This window comes from Dysidea avara, chromosome 1 (assembly GCF_963678975.1).
Source record: "Dysidea avara chromosome 1, odDysAvar1.4, whole genome shotgun sequence".
In the NCBI taxonomy this organism is placed as follows: domain Eukaryota; kingdom Metazoa; phylum Porifera; class Demospongiae; order Dictyoceratida; family Dysideidae; genus Dysidea; species Dysidea avara.
In genome coordinates this window covers 12142887-12162479 of record NC_089272.1, presented here as the reverse complement: position 1 = coordinate 12162479, position 19593 = coordinate 12142887, and the positions used below count along the sequence as shown (strand labels likewise).

Below are 19593 nucleotides of genomic sequence, written 5' to 3'. Positions count from 1 at the left end.
GCATGCTTAAGTTGAATGGAAAGCTGTTTACTTGTGGTTTGCATGCGGTTTACAGAAAAAAATTCAAACACATTTTTGTCTACACTCTTGCACTAATTGCACTGTAAATGACAAATGATGGCAGTTAGAAGCTTCATTTTAAAATGATGTAATTCCTACATAATGAGTGTTTTGTTTGACACAGCAGTTGCTTTGATACATGCATTGATTAGCAAGATAATTGTTTGATGTCAAATGAATGTAGACAGACAGCTTCATAACATGGATTAGAAGTTGATAATGTGCCCATGAAACATTCCCTGTATATTATTGCAGGCTGTATTTAATACAATAATAAACTGTAAATTGAAGCAAGCAGAAAATAATACCTTTGGTCCTTCACAATAATTATTATATCTGGAAGAGAAGCTGCAGCTAGTACTGTATTTTTTATTTTTTAACACCATATATATACTTTAAAGCATACATACAGGAGATTCAAATCAATGTCACTCAAGTTCAACTCAAACTTTAGAGTGAGAGATGTTTCCTCAGCATTATATCAGTCTTAAGCAGCATTGTCTTCTGTAATTAGTGAACACTAACTTCTGTTAACTGGAGCAGTTTAAAATTTTTGACTATCTTTTCATGTAGAGTACCCAGAGCACCAAAAACTAATGGTACTACCTCAACATTGGAGTTCCACAATACCTGCAGCTCAATTGTCAAGTCTAAATATTTTTCAATTTTCTCCTTATGCTTATCAATCACATGGCGATCCATCACACAAGCAATATCAATAATTTTGGTACACCTGGCAATATTATCTACCAAAACTAAATCAGGTCATCTAGCAGCAATACCACGATCACTATAAATGTTAAAATCATAAAGCAGTTTATAACTAGTATTGTCCAAGACAGCTTCTGGGTGGTGGCACCACCACTGACCTGAGCGTTCAAAGCCACACATACCACACAAGCACCAATGCACAACAGAAGCCACCACATCGTGTCTCTCTAGGTAAACAGTCTGTGCTACTGATGGGCAACCAGCTACTATATGTTCAATTGTTTCAGGATACTGGCGACATCTTCTACAGAGATCAGTACTACTTGTACCAAGGATGTGGTACCCAAGCCAGTGAGTGTTCAATGCCTGGTACTGGACTGCAATGATTATTGATTGCGTAACTGGCTTGAGATGTGCACGCTGAAGCCAGCTGGAAGAGTCTGCCTGCAACTGGTTCATCAGGTTTGGACATTGGCCATGGATGGATTTGCCATACCACTGGTCCCTGTGGATTGCGACCACAGTTGATCTTGATGTGTTGGTAGAGGATCTATCATGAATTAAAGAGAATTCCTTTATTTTAGCCATAATTGGCTCTTGACACTTACTTACATACAAAGCCAGTGAATGCTTCTCCAGACATACACTGTGAAAAAAGAGGAATATAATATGGTATATCTAATGGCTTAAACTATACAAATAATCTCAGTATAGCCTTGCATTATACTAACTATCTTATACTTTAGTATAAACCCCATCTTATATTATGGGAAACAGATTATACTTTAGTTTAATACACATTCTTTGTATGGCTTTGTTTACTTAACTAAATGTGATAACTTTTTAGCTTCACCATTATTGTCTCATTTTTAGCTTCACCATCTCATTATCACCATCTCATGTGACTTAAGGTTTTTTTACTGTACCAAACAAAGTCATGATGATTTTACAATAAGTAGCTACACTTCTGTTAATCACTATATCTAGCTAACTAGCTTCAGTTTGTTGTGATAATTCATTCATATGCACACATTTTCATATAGCAAAGCATATAATACCAGTAAAATTAATTATTCAATCTAAGAGCCATACAAATCTAGAGTTTCTTGCACAGTTAGCACAGCTGCAAAAGTTCGTAGTAATGCTTGTTTTAAAATTGAAGGGGAGCGCATGCGTATTACTGATGCAATTAAGTCGCCATCTTTGTCGCTATTGTTGTATCAGAGGTTGTAAATGTGAGTGATACGACGGTGTATCTCGCGGAGAGAGTGTACGCGATCGGCGCCATCGTCCAATGAGCCACGATGATAGTTATGGACCACAACTGTACATCCCTGCTGGCTGTAGTGGTGAAGTGGCGCCGCCAAGTGGACAATTCCTTCGATGGCAGCAATCAAAAACAGCTCTAGATGAGTAAGTATTAGACTAAAATGATAGCTTGTACGATAGGTTTAGCCGTATTAAATTGTTTATTGTGTATTGTATGACAATGGCCTGCAAATGATTCAACTTTGGTGTTGCTGTGTACGTATTACATGTTTTATATCCTGTTATATCTCAGCTTATGGCGGATGACGAGTGGACACAGTTCATCAGCCATCAACGGTAAGAGTATGCATGGTCTGCTCTTACGATTTTGTATATTATCTCTTCAGAGGTACAGTTTCTTGTCGAACCTCTTAGTTCTACAGGCTGTCAGTGTAGCTACAATATCTGCAGTGTTAGTTTCCTTCAATGGCAGCTGCTTCCTTTAAAGAATCTGGTAGTGACCATATGTGGACAGTTTTGTTCTTTTTTTCACGGAGTTGTTCAACGTCATCTAATTACTTACAGCTGTAAGTGCATTAAGCCTGATTGTGTTTTTATTCATTTTCTTTTCAATGGGGTAGGAATTACAGACTTGGTGATTCTTATTGCTAACATCTGTAAGTAAGTACACTGAGAGTGTCCAGTATACAATTTATATTTACCTTCGTTTAGGTTTCTGGGAACCGGTCTCATTTCTTCATGTTTTTCACTACTTTTTATCAACAGCTGACGGCTGCTACCTTGTCTGGCACTGTAAATGAGTTGAGTGCTTTCAAGAACCTGTTCTGTCTTGTTTGTCCTTATTTCACTGACCATGCTCGTATTGCTAACAAAAGTAAGTTCACTGAGAGTATGCAAATTATATTATATTTAGTCTTGTTTCAGTTGTACTTAGTGATTACAAGATTCTTGGACTTGGTAATGAGTGTATCAGATGCTTCTTATGAGCTTACGTAACACGTTAGCCCAACAAAGTCACATACTAAGTGGCTGTTTTATGTCTGGTTAGACTCACTGATAACACCTGTAAGTACACCAAATAATCCAGAATATGAATTATGTTTGCCTCCATTTAGGGTTGTGAGACCTGGTCTTATCAGACTTGTCTTAGATGTACATGGATTGTCGGTCTCAGTTTTAAAAGATTGTTACAAACTGTAAGTATAATGGTTGTTCAGTATACGCATTATATTTACCATCTTTAATAGAGTTGTGGTACCTAGCCACCATTCTACATGGTAATACTAGGTTTCCAGACAAGGTCGTGGTTTTATGAGATTCTTATTGTTACAAACTGTAAGTCCAACGATTATCCAGAATACACATTATATTTACCATCTTTGTATTAGAGCTGTGGGACAGTTCTACCAGACGACTAACAGATTGTCACAGAGTTCTACATAGTGATGATAATACAGGTAATTTGTAATGGAACTTGTGAATTATATTTACTGCCTTACCTGCTGCAGTTGGATAAAGACTGATAAATGACGAAATTGATTTGATACTACCATGGCCAAGGAGACATTGATTTACTAGCTGTACCTATTGTGGTTTTAACATATTTACAGAATTAAATTCATTACAAATATAATTATAGAAATTATTTAATTAAGGTAGCCACAGATTATAGGAAAGTAAAAAAGTACAGTAGTATAGTAGCCAATATATGGTTGAAATAGGCTTAGTATAGTCTGATAATACACCGCAGTATACTAGTGATTTAATCTCTAATATATGACTGTCTTAAATGTATTCAATAAGCTTGTTATAGTAAAGTCCTAATCTAATAATATATGCTGTACTATTTCATTCCAATACTAACATAATAAGACTGTTATATACCTTATTATTCTGAGCTTTTTTCACAGTGATACTACATCAACAACAGAGAGTAAACCTCTACCACCATCCCCATGGGGCACATACAGCCGGTCCACATCTGCCTGCAGATGCAGAGCCTTGTACAAAGTCGGGTTACTCTATCCAGCTCAGCACATTCACTTACTGTCCAGTTTATGATACTGGCTGTGTACCAAATCACAGGCACAGCAAAGCTGGTTATAGCTCTGATTTGGTCGGAACCACTAAGATTAGATTTCAATATATTAGTATGTCCTTTTTGCTGGCTCTACATATATGTCTATAGCTATTGACAATAAGTTTACTATCATAGTTTACTATCATAGTTTACTATCATAGTTTACTATCATAGTTTACTATCATAGTTCAATCTTGTTTGATGTGTTATATATCTTTTGCTTTTGTTCCTACAAGCAATTATATGTAAAATTGGAATTTTGCTTGTGAAGTTGTGATCTTAGGTACATTATGTAGTCGTACCTCTTAAATCCTGTTTACTGCTGCTTTCACCACCATGGTACAATGTTGGGTTGGATTTCTTAATGATTTTGGGAATTAATAATTCCCGAGTCCCGATAATTATGTGCTGTTTTAGTACAGACCAGTTATGTTCAATATTGTTAGTGACCAATCTAATTGGTGACAGTAATATTATTGTTGAATCCTTTGCAATTTTCTCTGGAGTAATTCCATGAATAAATTGGTGAAGTTTGTGGAACTGGCTGATAGCTACAAATATGAGCAGCTCCACAGTAACAAGTTATGATCACTACATCCTTATGGGGCTAAATACGTGATGTTGCTAATAACCTCAGGGCAGGAGTCTAGTAGAAATGACTGCTAATCCCGTAGGATTCTGTGTATTTTGAACATCTTCACACATATTTAATTATAAAAGTCTAAAAATTCATTGCTGGAAACCTATCGCTGAATGAAACTGCTAAATTATTTTCTGGGTAAGTAAAACTACAATAATGATTAATTATATAATTTTTTGTATGGTTTAATTGAATTTTGCATTATTATCAGTGCTAGACCTAAGGGATAAATTAATATCCCCAGCAAAAGTGTTTCATTAAAGTTGGCTCAACAAACTCCCAAAAAGACTCTTCACAGGCATACATCCAGAATTTATTAGTTTCCAGATTTCAGTGGTGGTGAGTTATATGGAGAAATTGAGTTACGGAGTTGTAGCTATATGGTGGTAGGAATCTTGGGGCACAGCCCACAGATTTTAAGCATTAAAATGCTTTAAAATTTCACATGTATTTTATAAACTGTTATTAGCTTCTCAAGTCCTAAATTTTATGGTTTATGCATACGGCTTGCCAGGTATTGTAATGATCTAAGAACATTCCAAATTCTCAATGAATAATTTAAGTTAAGGTTAGCTGCTAAATTACTCCTTAATTCAACACTTATGTTATTCTTTAGTATAAAAGATTGTACTTTGTTATGGATATCGTATTAAAGTACTTCTGACTGCTCTGTTAGAATACATCTGCATGACTGATCTATTAGAGTATCTCCTTGTGCTCCCTTCATCCACTTTTGAGAAATCAGATTAGCTTCTAATTATACTGCCCTGCTCCATTTAAACTAATTGTGTACTTTTGTACTGCCAAACTAAGATAGAATAGTGTTTTGCACTGCAAGCCTAGAAGTAAAATTTCAAAGGGTGCTCCAGAACCCCAGGAACCTCCTTAAATATTCCCAAGTTATTTATCATACCACAAGGTGTAAAGTTTGATGAACAATGAATTTGAATAAGTACACCTCCTCCATGACCAGCTTGTTTACTTTCAAGTACATTTTGCTTAAGTGGGTATCCTAGCTGTTGTATTCTTCCTACTGTATTGCTCTAAATTATTACTCCAGCAAAATTGACACATTAATGTTTGGTTTCCCACCAAAAGTTTTGCCATACTTTTTGACTTTTGGATTTTTTAGATAAATAGAAACAGGTCCATTCTCACAATATTATACATTTTTATTGTATTAGTAACTTCTATAAGCCCACTTTATAAGTAGCACTATTATATCAAGCCATCTATGTGCATTATTTTCCCCAATGACAGTATTTCCATTGTAAAACTACCATACAACAATATTTTCTCCTCAATTTTTTTCTGCATGTGTTGCAACAAAATTTTCCACATCATCCTACCCACTATGCAACTTTTAATCACATTATAAATCTTCAGTGGCCATCACTGGTGCATAATTACAGGTATGTAGAGAAGAGCTGTTTACCTTTTTAAAATATATTATTATTAATAGGCTTTATAGTGCAACAAATATTATTCTGTACATTTACAAGTTGTGCGAGTCAGAACAGATAGGAGTTGCACTAAAGGTAATTTTGTGATGATACCTGTAAATATACAGAAGTTATTATGATATAAAAGTAGTGTAATTGTTTGGTTAAAAGAATTTGTAATATTTGGGAAACCAAGGGTTAATTACTAAACAGGTATATAAACCACTTGCCTTCAACAAACCTCTTGTAAAAGAGTACATATCAGAAAATTTAACAAGATGTGTGCATTATAGAGCAACACGTGTATATTGCCACCTTCATACAGCAAATAAACACAAAATCAGACATACAGATGCACCTTACACACTAATACTATACAACTCAATGGGCCAAGCAGTGATGTATAATTGCTCACATACACATAAACACACATATATAATATTTATTAACACAACGTCATGTATGTCTCCTTACCAAAAACATCTTTGCATTGTGTTTTCAGTGTACATAATTATTTTTCCACCTATACACTGGTACAGCCAGACCTCTCTGCTTTGCAGGACACTGAATGCTCTATAGTTTGTGAACTGCATTGTTTATACAGATTTTAATGTCATGGCCACTGCTAGAGAGTTTTGAGGTCAGAATGGTGAGCATAGTAGTAGCTGAAGTTTTGAGCAACCCAGCATAGTGTAATATAGATAAATACAGTACCTAGCTAATGTAGCTATGTATGCTATTATCATCAATGTGGCCAATCACAAGTGTCCAGGATTAGATTGTTCCATCAACTTTTGATGGAACAATTTTGAACAATGGTCAATAAACAAGGGTTGCTACTCTTCAAGTGTGGCTACTATTCATGGATACCCAGTGACCAAAATAAAGGAAAGAGTGTTAATCTACAGTAGTCAAGACTGGACACTAGTGAATGGTGGTTAGTAGAGTGGAACCTTTTCCAGACTATATACTTTAACCCAGGTACTTCAGTTGTCTGAACAGTCATAGACACATAGCTGTTGATAAATAAATCTTAGACAATTATGAAGTTTGGCTCTAGACCAAAACACAAGAAAGGAGCCTATAAAGGTTGCTGTTTACCTGTAAATAACTACCACTTGGTTTCTAAGCAATGTAATATTATAATTTTACAGCCCAAATTAGTTCATTACACAGTTTATACACATCCTCTGATTAAGACACTCTGTGTAACTCTCCCAGTCTCCCTCTGCCAATTACATATGGATAACATTAATTGATAGCTACAGTACTGGTGTTTAACTAGCATTTTTCATTTATAGACATACAGATAGTAGTGTGAAACAGACTAGCTATATCCTCTGTAAATCAGGATGGTTACTGTATATATATTTAGACTGTCACTATTCAAGTGAGGTCTACTATAATGGTGCTTACTATATATTCAACAGTGGCTGCTAATCAAGGCAAATTACTAGACAGATGTTAATAACATTGTGGGGTTAGCCTGAGCAGGTTGCATGAGTTGTTTATAATATTGTGTGTGATTCATGATTACCTTTGTTTGGTATTTTGTAGTAGAGAAGAGTAATAAGCAGATTTGGGCAAAGTTGTGCAGCTGAAAAGGATAATTTGCTAGTTAAAGGGAAAATGTGTATTGAAGCTATAGCCTGGCTGTTAAATGGTGACATGTGGAAAAAATGGTACCAAGATAATTATTTGGTATTATTAGATGCTGAATTTCTGGAGAATAACATAATAATCCAAAATCCTCTAAAGTATTATTAGGGAATATTTTCTACAATTGTTTTAATTTTAATGTACACAGTTGCCAAATATGGCAAATAGCAACATTAATTAATGTCAATTATCCAGATATTAATTAAAAGAAAATAGCTAAGTTTTAAACACTCTAAATACTTAAAATGCTCTATTGTAGCTACTAAACAAATTCATTTTCACTGATAACATGTTCCAAACTAAATAAGAAGCCAAAACTTTAAGATTTGGCAAGTTTTTCCTCAAAACACAGTAAATTTTCTGTGATGTACCAAATTTTACCTTTGTGTAAGAAGCATGGTTCCTACACGTGTAGGGCAACATTAAGAAATTTTGTAGGAAATATTCCCACACTGTTGAATTTTGTAAGAAAGATTCCTACACATGACATATTGCGTAGAAATAATTCCTACAAGTGTAGGAATTATTTCTACATTTGGATTCCTACACTTGTGGGAATTATTCCTACACTTGTGGGAATTATTCCTACACTGCAAGAAGATGTCTTACACTTTGTGCCATGTGTAGGAATCTTTCTTACAAAATTCAATAGAGTGGGAATATTTCCTACAAAATTCTGCGAAAATTCTCAATAAAGCTCTACACATGTAGGAATCATGCTTCCTACACAAGTGTAAAATTCCTTCCAGCACTTTACCTCAAAATTAAATTTCTTATTTAATTTGGAATATGTTTGATGTCAAGTTGATCTACAGCATTAATATTCATGATATTGAATTGTTGAATCGTCAATGTAAAAGCTATAAAAGTGCCTCCGCTCATGCAATTTCTTCTGTATCTGCTTTCTCAGAGACAATGTGTCTTTAGTAATAATCGTTTTATTATTTAGCAATGTTCTCCCCAACAGTCTCCACCAGCTGTTACAGACTTAATCCACAATTGACTGACTGTTATTATGATATAACATTTATATGGATTTTCACATGACAATTTGCAGTATAAGCTTCAATGAACTCTTTGTGACTGCATCATGACTGGTTAGAATGCAACACCTTAAAGCATTACACAACTTTGTGACCTCTGTGACCTGCAAGTAAACCTGTAAACTTTAAATACTTCAATGTTAATACTTTCCACCACATTGATGTCTAATAATGTTATGTTAGCTTTTCTAATTGCTCTGTTGATGTATCAGCAGCATCATATTCACTAATTAACAGTGACATATGGTGTGTATAATTGATTCTCCATGCAGCATAACTGCATGGTATTTCCCTGCCCATAATTATGTATGGTGTCACAACCACTCCAGACATGGGAAACAAAAGATGTGATATTATAAGTTTCCTTATTTTCCACACCTGTCCATTAATTTTTGCAATGATAGCTATTATTAATGCTGTAGAAGAGCATAATATTAATATGTTTGTGTCAAAAATTCGTTCTCCATCATGCATAGTTATAACAGAAATTATAAGTTATTGCTTCAATCCCAACGCTGTATAATTGTTTGAGAAACTAGCACCATCTTTGAATCTACTATAGGGTTGATGACAGTCTGGCAATGCTTGTAGCACTAGCTTGTTAAATCAATGCAGCTACTGTATTATAGTAAATCCACACATTGTGCTAGCCTAGAAACAGTTTTCTCTGACATCATGTATGTGACCTGGTCTAATAAAATGGGGCTTATAGCCCGTCAAATTTTGATCATAATTTCAATGTTAGAAATTGTATAACTTTTTCGTAGGACATGATAGCTATTAATATTTTTCACCACTTATGTAAAAATGTATGGTGATTTTACTGCAACTTACAGAATTGTTACAGCTTACACAGAAATGGAGATACACATTATTAAGCAAACACATGTATTTTCCGGCTATAAGCCCCATTTTATCAGACTCGGTCACATTACATGAATCATCATAAAGTATTTCTAAACCTGGACCTTTTGTTATTATTACCTAAGTGTATGATATTACCACACAAACTGTATTCAGTGACTTAGTGGCAATAATTTCCATAGCATTAACTCCTTGTCCACAATCAGTGTGTATCAGTACAGGTGCATCTTCATATTCAAGCATACTTCAAATCCATGCCAAAGCAATCAAGCCTAGAAAGGGGGAGCAATCTTTAAATTTTCCAGGGTTAAATACATTTTGAAATCGAAGGTGATGGTCAAGAAGGACTACAATAACGTAAATGACTCATGATCACTTTACTAACACAGCAACATCATGTGATCATTAAAATAATTGGCACTAACACCAATGCTACCATTTCTATGTTGCTACTTTTCATCTTGTCAGACTCTTTTCACAGATTGGTATGACTATAATGCAAGCCACCAGGAGCCAGCCTTTATGGCCAGCTTTACACTTAGTTTGATGTAAAATAATAATAATAATCTACTCAGAATACTACAGTAAACTAGTAGCTCTATAGTGACAAAGCATGTTGAAATAATAATAATGAATGGGCTTAGATAAGTGAAGTGAGACCCTCTGGTAGATTTATAACATAATTGGCAGCCCTTTTCTTCATTCACACTAGGCATTGTAGTCTGTTGATCACGTTGACCATATCTAAGAATGAATCATTTATTGTACACAATACCATAATGACAAAGTACTTGAAAAGTCCATAGTTTCACTTGTTCCATAATATGTACAGTAACCTACCTAGATAATTAATCAACAAAATACACATATCCTATACTAACCACATGCACATTGTATTATATTTATTTAGTTCACATGACTGTTATAGTTACATTCCATGCTGGAATAATGTTTTGACCAACGCAACCTCCTTTGTTCAAAGAATGCAATTATTAGCCTAAAATTTCAAACATCCAGAACTTTTTCCCCAAACAGGATTTTCAATATGTATGTTATTCTCCAGAAACCTCTACATCTAATGATACCAAATTTATCTTCAACTTGTTACTATTAATTTTATTTCCGGATATGATAATTGTTTTACCTTCGACATCCAGCTGCAGGCTACAATATTTCTGAGTGGAAAGGCAACAACAAGTGATGAGAATTCAGTGAAATGTCAATTGCTGGTTCAATCTTAAAACAGCTATTTTCATCATTGACATCTACATGATCAAAGGCATGACAGAGAACACAATTTTGACAAAATTCTTCCAGTGATTGATGTGCTAATGCACACACCAGTATGTCTTGTTGACTGCATGGCTAATGAAATAATAATGTGGTATTATTAATATTATTAATGCCAATGATTATTGCAATGTTGTTTTTAAAATGATTTAAATGTCAATAATTAATTACGTTGTTAGTACAGTGGAACCTCAGTTATCGGAAACCCTTAGGACCAGGGGTGGTCCTTAGGTCCTTAAGTCTGTATCTCTAAACCTGTGTATAAAATAACTTTAAAATAGCATAAAGAACATTTAAAAAAAATCATTTTATCAACTACCCTAATAGAACAGTCACTACTCTAATAGAGCAGTCATTTCTGTACTTTGGTTAACCAAGAATCAGTATCCAGATAACTGAGGTTCCACTGTACTGGTTTATACTGTATATAATGCAGGAACACAAAATGAATAATGTGTGAATATAAGAGTACTAGCTATAGCTATACAGATTGACAACAAAATGATGAAAACATCATTTTAAATTGCATCTTTTACAATATTATTGCAGGGTGTAAAGTTACTGGGGTGGTAGACATTCCAAGGTGACTGTAATTGGAATATAATTATATGAATTCTCTGACAAATTCTATATTACATCATCCTCTCAGTGCTTCAAGCACTCTTTGCTTGCAGTCCATTTAGCTATGTTCTTTTTTCTTTTCTTAGCTTCCTGAAGGTAACTAACGTATGCACTAGCTTGTCATGACCAGTAAAACATTATCAATTCTTGCTACAAACATAGACAATTGGGGCAAGCCTTAGCGGTCCCACCATTTTGATGATAATTGTGATGGATTCATGTTGCTTGCTTGTATGTACCATATGTTCATCTCCCTTATAAGGGTTAAAGGCTATTATCATGTAGACCAAAAGCTAACCCACCTATATTCATTCCTTATGCATCACAACCATAAATTATGCCATTTAAGTGCTAACTATACAAACTACTGTCAAGCCATTATACAGTCCTTAGTGGTAATATCTAGCACTTATACCAATGCACATATATAATAATGCACAACCCTGGCCTGTCATCCTTGATTTTGTGAGATACTGACCGGTCATTTATGCAGTATTTGTACAGGGTGTATGTCATGCCTCTGTGTGCCGATATAAATTTGATATGTTCAAAATATATGTCTTTCACATAGTAATTTTGTGCTGAACTCTGCAGTTGAGAATTATGTACATTGTAGAATGTCTATATAAAACTGTCAGTACCTGAATAAGTCATCACTATCAGATTGTAGGCTTTCCCTTTCAATGCTATGCATTCACTTAGTAGATGCCCCTACCTATATACCTACGCTACAAATGACATACGTACCTTAACATGATCATCAGTAAATGACACATTATTCTTCATATTACCAATGAAAAATGAATCCTTATATGGATCATCAGTAAACAACAGTATTCAATGACATACATATCCTTATTATGATCATCAGTAAATGACACTGATTATTCTTTGCGTTATTAACAATGTAGCTACGTTTAAATTTCAGATTATTGCCATAGTTTTTGTGCATAAAAAATCCAACGAATAGTATGGTCATAAACCCCAATTCCATGACCACTCTTTGGCTAAGATGTTTTGATGGTGGAATTGAGTTCCAGGGACCCTTTCTAAAATAATTAGCTTCCAGGTCCTTCCCAAAACTTTCAGCATTTTTTGCCAGAGGGCAGAATGAAAAATGGCTGCAACACAGCAACTCATTTCTACTCTATCTCACAAATTAAAGCAATTAATACCCTAAACCTGGATAATAATATTGTTTCTTGTGGTATAAGTAATTTGATTATTCAGCTAGTGTGTACATAACAGCAACCACAAGAATTTTGTATAGCAATTAATGGCAAAAACCATGCCTTCAATTTGGTGCAAGTGTTTCTAGGTTAGAGTGTTCTGATGTTTCTTACAGTACAATAAACACTATTGGTTGGTTAACAAATGTATTGGTGCACATTAAGGCTGTATCTATACAAATGCGCATGCACACATGGCCTATAATCTGTCTGACAGAAAAGTTGTAATACAACCTCATAACTTACATCTGCCTTTTCTTTCCCTTCCATTGTGTAGGCTACATGGCTATCATTTCAAAAATCACTTTAGTATGTTGGTAATGCTGGTAATCACTTTGTATGCTGCTGATCACTCTAGCATGTTAGTATGTACGATGCTTTCATGCTAGCTTGAATGTGGAACAGGAAAAGAGTAATGCCTATTTCATATGTCTTATAATTAGCCACCCAACAAATCAGCTGTAAATGACATAATGAATAAGTTATCAGTTAATCACAAGCCCTTTGCCTTCTTGGTGGGAGATCATCTTCTGTGTGTCCTTGTCACTCTGCTCAAGGCTGAGAATCCAGTAAAGTATCATAATAATTATTGTGCCTTTACTTGGTCCAGTCTATACACAGTGTTCAATGATGAGTGCTATCTACAAAATAATGTTACAAGGGTAGTGAGCTGAAAGATTTTCTTGTGGCTGGAGATGTCTACGTCATTGCTGATGGCTCTGTTGATTATGCTCTATAGGGCAAGCACTTCAAAAAGGGGGCTGCATTGCTTAAAGCATGTGTACATATGAAGCACTTATGAGTCAGCTAGTGAAGGAGACTCATTCCACACCTGGCTAATTAATTATTATTTTTAAAATCTTGAAATTCTGAGAAATGCAAATCTTTCTCAAGAATCTCATGCTTATGCACATAGGCACTGGAGGAGGATGCTGACTTAGAAGACTTGTTACTATCTTATTCACCCATGCGGATGTCAGTACATGCCAAACTATTGGAAAGACTTCCTGTCCATGGTAGATGCGCTCATGCAGTATATGCATGCAGTCCATATCTGCAACTGGGATGAGTATGTCAGCTCACAGTGTGCCATGCTACCATGGATGATAACATATGACAACAATGGGTATGGGAGATGGCTACTTGGGCGATGCTTACAACACTTCCTTTAAATTAAGTCTCCGCACTGACTTTACTCCATCCATCACTGGCAACCCCTACTCCAACATGGCCCGAGACATGTGGATAGAGTGCACAATAAATAAGTTAAATAAAATGAATTCTGGCTGGCTATCTATCCTCAAGAATGAAAAGCAGCTCTTAGTTCACTGCAGAAAAGTGAACCAAGTGACCCGAATTAGAGCTGCTCATAATTCCCTGGCAAATAGAAGAGAATTCAAGCAGAATGTAGCTCAAGATGGATGAAGATGAACAGCGCATGCAAGATTTTGTAATTTGTTTATATTATTTGAGTTTGACTCTTTTCCATTTAACCCATCCTCACCTGTCCTTTGCACTCTATAATCAGCCATGTCTGCCTCTGATAAACTCACTGCAGACTTTAACTCAGCTAATGCTGCAGAAGAGAAAAAGTTGACCATTCTCCCTCCATGAACATGTCCCTTTGAGCAAATGCTTAACATAGAGGATCAAGCAATGAAAAACCTAGAGAGGACCACAAAGTGAGAGCTACTGAGATGGAGCAAAATGTTCTTAGGGCAGTTATTGACCTGGTTGAGGACAGTCAACTTGTGAACCTTCCAGAACTGCTGGAGCATCATGTTATTGATGAGTGTCTAGTCTTATTCAACTCTACCTACAGAAAGACTCAAAAGAGCAAACACAGAATCTAAATCCTTGCTTGTTAAAATGCATGTCACAGAAAAGATCAATTTGTTTTGAGATACACACATACATGCAAACAAGTTTACAATACAGAATTTTAATAAATAAAGGAAAAAGAAAGTCAACACGCTCAATTAACTGTGAGAAGAGAGGCAAAAATTCTGCTCAATCTTGTGTCGACGGAATCATTGCCAGTACAGATGCAACATTGCCAAGTTGAACATTGATAGCAACCTTTTGAATCAATAATTGGGTAGCCCTATTATCACCAGACTGCTCCATTACCTGGGAACCTATCCGCCTCACTAATGAGCGTGCACATGATCCCAAGCATCCACACATATTAGAGGGGAGAAGTAAAAAATGGCCTGGAGTCAGAGAAGAATACTTCCTGATCTCAGCTGACTCTGCAGAGTTTGTCAGCTGGGCTGAGCTGGCTGGCACCACTTGCGAACAATACACTCTAGATACCCTCTAATAGAACAGTATATCAATCTTTCTCTGTAATATGTATTCTGATAAGCAAGAATTTATGGTAATGCACAAGTGTTCTGTCTATAATGCTAGCAATATGCTCAATGCTTTCAGGCACCTATTATGTTCATTACATAATTGGTGGGTCCCTAATGCCCATTGTGTGCTGTATAAACATACCACAATATTTAACATAAAGCTCCGATACAATTTGTAACTTGGAATTATAATAAATGACATAATACAGTAGCAATATTTTATTGCTTGTGGAATAAAGATCATGTGGAGAAATTCATCAAACTTGAGTTTTGTATGAATTTTACAACTTAGACTATGGCATGCATAATATGCTTTGAAATTTTGTCGTAAATGAGGTGTTAATAGCCAATATATAGTGCTGGCACTCATTAACGTCTATAATCTATTAGTAATTTCCTAAGCCCATATTTTCTTCTGTGTTTATTCATTCTCTATAGCTTTTTTAGAGCCATTTCTTTCTAGGTTAAACAACCACATACTCTGTTTGCAGATGTAAAGGGGCATGGCTAACCAATATTTCATAATTTTATGTTTTCTAGCATTTTGAGTAATTTCAGTTGTTTACTTTTATGCAAGGATGTAATTTTAACCATGCATGTTTTATACACTAAAACAAAGATTTTCACAGAAAGAATTTTTAATACTGATCATTTTTCCAATTTTATTGACATTTCTTTAAATTTTCATAGATTTTTTGTAATTAGACATTTAACATTAACTGTAATGAATATTTCTTTGTACTGTACTTCAAAATGATGCTAACACATTAAATTAAAATCTCACAGAAAAGTTTCTACATAAAGTATTACACAATTTCTACAACAGCTTAGTCAATATGGCCATAAACTCGGCAATGTGACTTGTAAGTTTGATGAGCTTCGATCACTTTCACACCATCTGTGATGCCTTCCCTGTAAGCCGTACTCTCTGACCCTCCTGTAATATTTTCTAATGGTATCAGTGCCAACAGATTCAATAGCTGGAACTATATTAGCTTGCAAACCAGGGAAAGAGTAATTACAGTGTGATTTCGTATATTGCTTAGCCTTACCCCAAACTCTTTCGATTGGGTTAAGTTTGCAATGAAACTTGGGGATAAACATGCAATAGTGTCCTCTGCTTGTGATTAAACATTCCACAGCTGTCTTTTCATGCTTGAAATCATGGTGATTTCCCAACATCAAAGCCATATCAGCTGCTTTCATATTGCTTGTGTCAACTTTCCGTTCTTCAAGCACCAATTTCATACCCTTTGGTGTTCCATCAGATAAAACCATTGTTTGTGGGATTCCATTGTATTTAGTCTCTCATCTTGGGTTGAGCACTACCAGGTTTAACATTCATACGCTTAACATTAAGAGCGTTTTCTTTATATGCGCAATGGCAGCTGCTCTGGTCGAACAGCCAAACAAGTGTATTTAAATCCTTCGGATATTTAAATTCAGCATTGTCATTGCAATTGTGACCTGTGCAAGAAATCTTTTACCTGTCCAATACCCCTGGCCTGCAGCTCCATAGTTAAGGAGTTCCCTAGCTTCCTGATTAATAGTTATATTTTCCAACCGCACAATTTCTAGTTCTGAGTTGGACAACTTCAGCAAACCATCGTGTTCAGTAACAAAATCACTACCATTACACCTCTCCCTAAAGATTTAGGCTGAATAGGCACTTTCCCTTCTTCAGCCAACATGACTGATTGTGATTCATTGGCATGAAATATTGATTCATCATGAAAAATCAGGACAAGACGTTTAGTAGCTTCAGGATTACCGATCTACTGTATTGATTTTCCATCAGCTGGCAAAGGTGGAGGTAAATGCGTAGATTCAAGGACTTCAAGTTTACATAAAAATAACTTTCGATATTCTTTTACATCATCTCTCTCGTGACCATCTATAAATACACCTTTTTTGTGTGAATGAGGTCGAAATCCAAGCTCGTGGAGCCATTTTCTAGCTGTTCTGCTCTGTATCTGTGAGGGGCAATTCAAGGGTATTACAGTACTTGGAAGCAATTCACAATTTTTGAAATCTGCAGATGTCATGTTGGGGTTTCCGTGGATAAATGCATTATTTCTAACCCACTCAGCAGCTTTTTGTCGACTACTTTCATCATCTAAAATAAATGGTCTAGCATGTTTACCCTAGTGTGATTCGGAAAATTCCCCGTGGCTTGTGTAGTAATCTTTTCTCCAGTACCAAATGGTTTTCTCATTGTAATTGCGCCCAATAAATAAGCTGGTTTCTTTTGCAGCATTTACCTGGGTTAATCCGAACTGGCTTATGAATGTATCCATAGCCATCACTGATATTATTTTAATTGTATCTTTAGGCTGATCTAAACAATCTTTGTATTCTTCAACTGCATCTTCAGCAGAAAAGTTGGAGTTGTATTCTTCTTCGTCACTGTTCGAAAAACATTCAAGAATCCCACTGGAGTTGAGAGGGAGCACCAAGGATTCATCCAAAGATTGCTGCTCTTCCTGGTCAACTATAGTGATAAATATAATATAGTTACTGCAAACTAGTATGCACTTCTGTTAACTACTTGTACGCATAATTTGTAGTGGAACCTCTCTTGAAGGACCCTCCTAGTAAGAGACATTATATATATACCCACAGTATCTAGACTGATTAGATACCCATGACAAAATTTTTTGTCATGTGTGCCACATGCTTTGATGGATTCTAGGGATGCGGCGATTATGCCAGCATAATTTCGGGCATAATAGGTATGTGTGGGAATCAGGAATTATGCTAGCATTTTTAGGTGATTATAAAGCTTTAACAGTAGGAAAATCTGCAGATTGCATAATTCCGTTAAAAAAGATCGAGATACTCTAATAGAGCAGTCAGAAACTCTAATAAAGCAGTCACATTGATATGAAATACTCTAATACAGCGACCAGCTAAAAATTCAAGACTATTTGAAGCTTAAACATCAATGAAAATGGGCTGATACAGGAATAAACTGTCATTATTAGCCAATTATGGTGGCATAATTTTGGGAATAATGGGCAATTCTCAAAAGCATAATAGGTGATTTTTTGAGCACTGCTCAAAAGCATAATGCTCAATTTTTGGAGCATAATAGCCTCATGCCTAATGGATTCCAGTTACAACAGCTATCAGAAATTATCAGATTTACTAACCACTTACCATATAGCAGGTTACAAGGTAAAAAAAAATTCTTCACAGTTTTCTTGGATCAGCAGCTATATCCCTGAAAACTAATCCCCCCCTTGAAGTTTGCAAATCAATCATGATGGCATTGTTTGAGTATTATAAATGTATAAAAGATCCTGAAAAGTGAAGAAATTCCTCATGGATAGTGGCACTCTGTAAAAACAACCCCCCTAAAAAAGCTCCCACTATATGCTATCTCCCTACTGTGGCTGAAACAAACACTGCAACTATATTGGATACTTATTAAGATTGTTGTGCTCGTCTGCTCAGTAACAGTGACAATGATAATGTACATTTAGGCAATAATACATTAAATTATTTACAATTATGTTGATTGATCATAAAAATAAGTCACACATGTTGAACTGTATGCAGCTGAATACTCTACATGGAAATGTGCATGTAGCTGAAAGTTCTTTAGGGAGCCTAATAATGTAACTATGTTCTTTGACTACATGGCGAATGGTTTGTAGTTGAACTCACCACAAGGTGGCTTATTTCTAGCTGAAACACTCTACAAAATGTAGCTGAATTCTCTCCTGTTTCTAGCTGATCTCTCTACAGGGTAACTTGTTTCCAGCTAATCTCTCTACAGGGCGATTGTTTCTAGCTGATCTCTACAAGGTGACTTGTTTCTAGCTGATCTCTCTACGGGGTGACTTGTTTATAGCTACACTCTATACAGGGTAACTTAGAATGTAGTTGAACTGCCTCCTGGGTGACTTGATCAAGTTGATCTCTCTACAGGGTGATTTGTTTCTGGCTGATCTCTTTACAAGGTGATTTGTTTCTAGCTGATCTCTCTACAGGGATGCTTGTGCTACTTGTGCTACAGAGTTCTCTACAGGGTGACTTGAAAAATAGTTGAGCTTTTTGCAGGTAATGCAGGATAACTTGCCTTACTGATTTCTCTACAGGGGGATTTTTTTCTAAATGAATACTGTACAGGGTGATTTATTTCTAGCTGATCTTTCTACTGAGAGATTTGTTCGTAGCTGGACTCTCCATGAGGGTGACTTGAATTGCTGGGCTCTTACAGGGTGACTTGATCATGCTGATCTCTCTACAGGGTGCCTTGTTTCCAGCTGATCTGTTATATAGTGATTCTTTTCTAGTTGATCTCTCTACAGCATGATTTGTTT

At 35.6% G+C, this 19593-nt stretch overlaps 1 protein-coding gene and 1 long non-coding RNA gene across 29 annotated transcripts in view; one reads left to right on the top strand and one right to left on the bottom strand.

Moving 5' to 3' along the window:
* The window catches only part of LOC136256582 (AMP deaminase 2-like), a 264091-nt gene that overhangs the window by 150227 nt on the left and 94271 nt on the right, over positions 1-19593 (bottom strand). The gene's annotated exons all lie outside the window — the stretch shown is intronic.
* Positions 1822-3692, top strand: LOC136248516 (uncharacterized). 5 transcript variants are annotated; one of them, XR_010697762.1, is made up of 10 exons: positions 1822-2184; positions 2333-2376; positions 2427-2606; positions 2661-2696; positions 2806-2914; positions 2965-3105; positions 3156-3236; positions 3288-3375; positions 3429-3497; positions 3549-3692. It is a non-coding gene; the product is annotated as an uncharacterized lncRNA (long non-coding RNA). The 5 variants fall into 5 exon arrangements; XR_010697763.1 differs by having other exon boundaries at positions 2954-3105; XR_010697760.1 differs by having other exon boundaries at positions 2752-2914.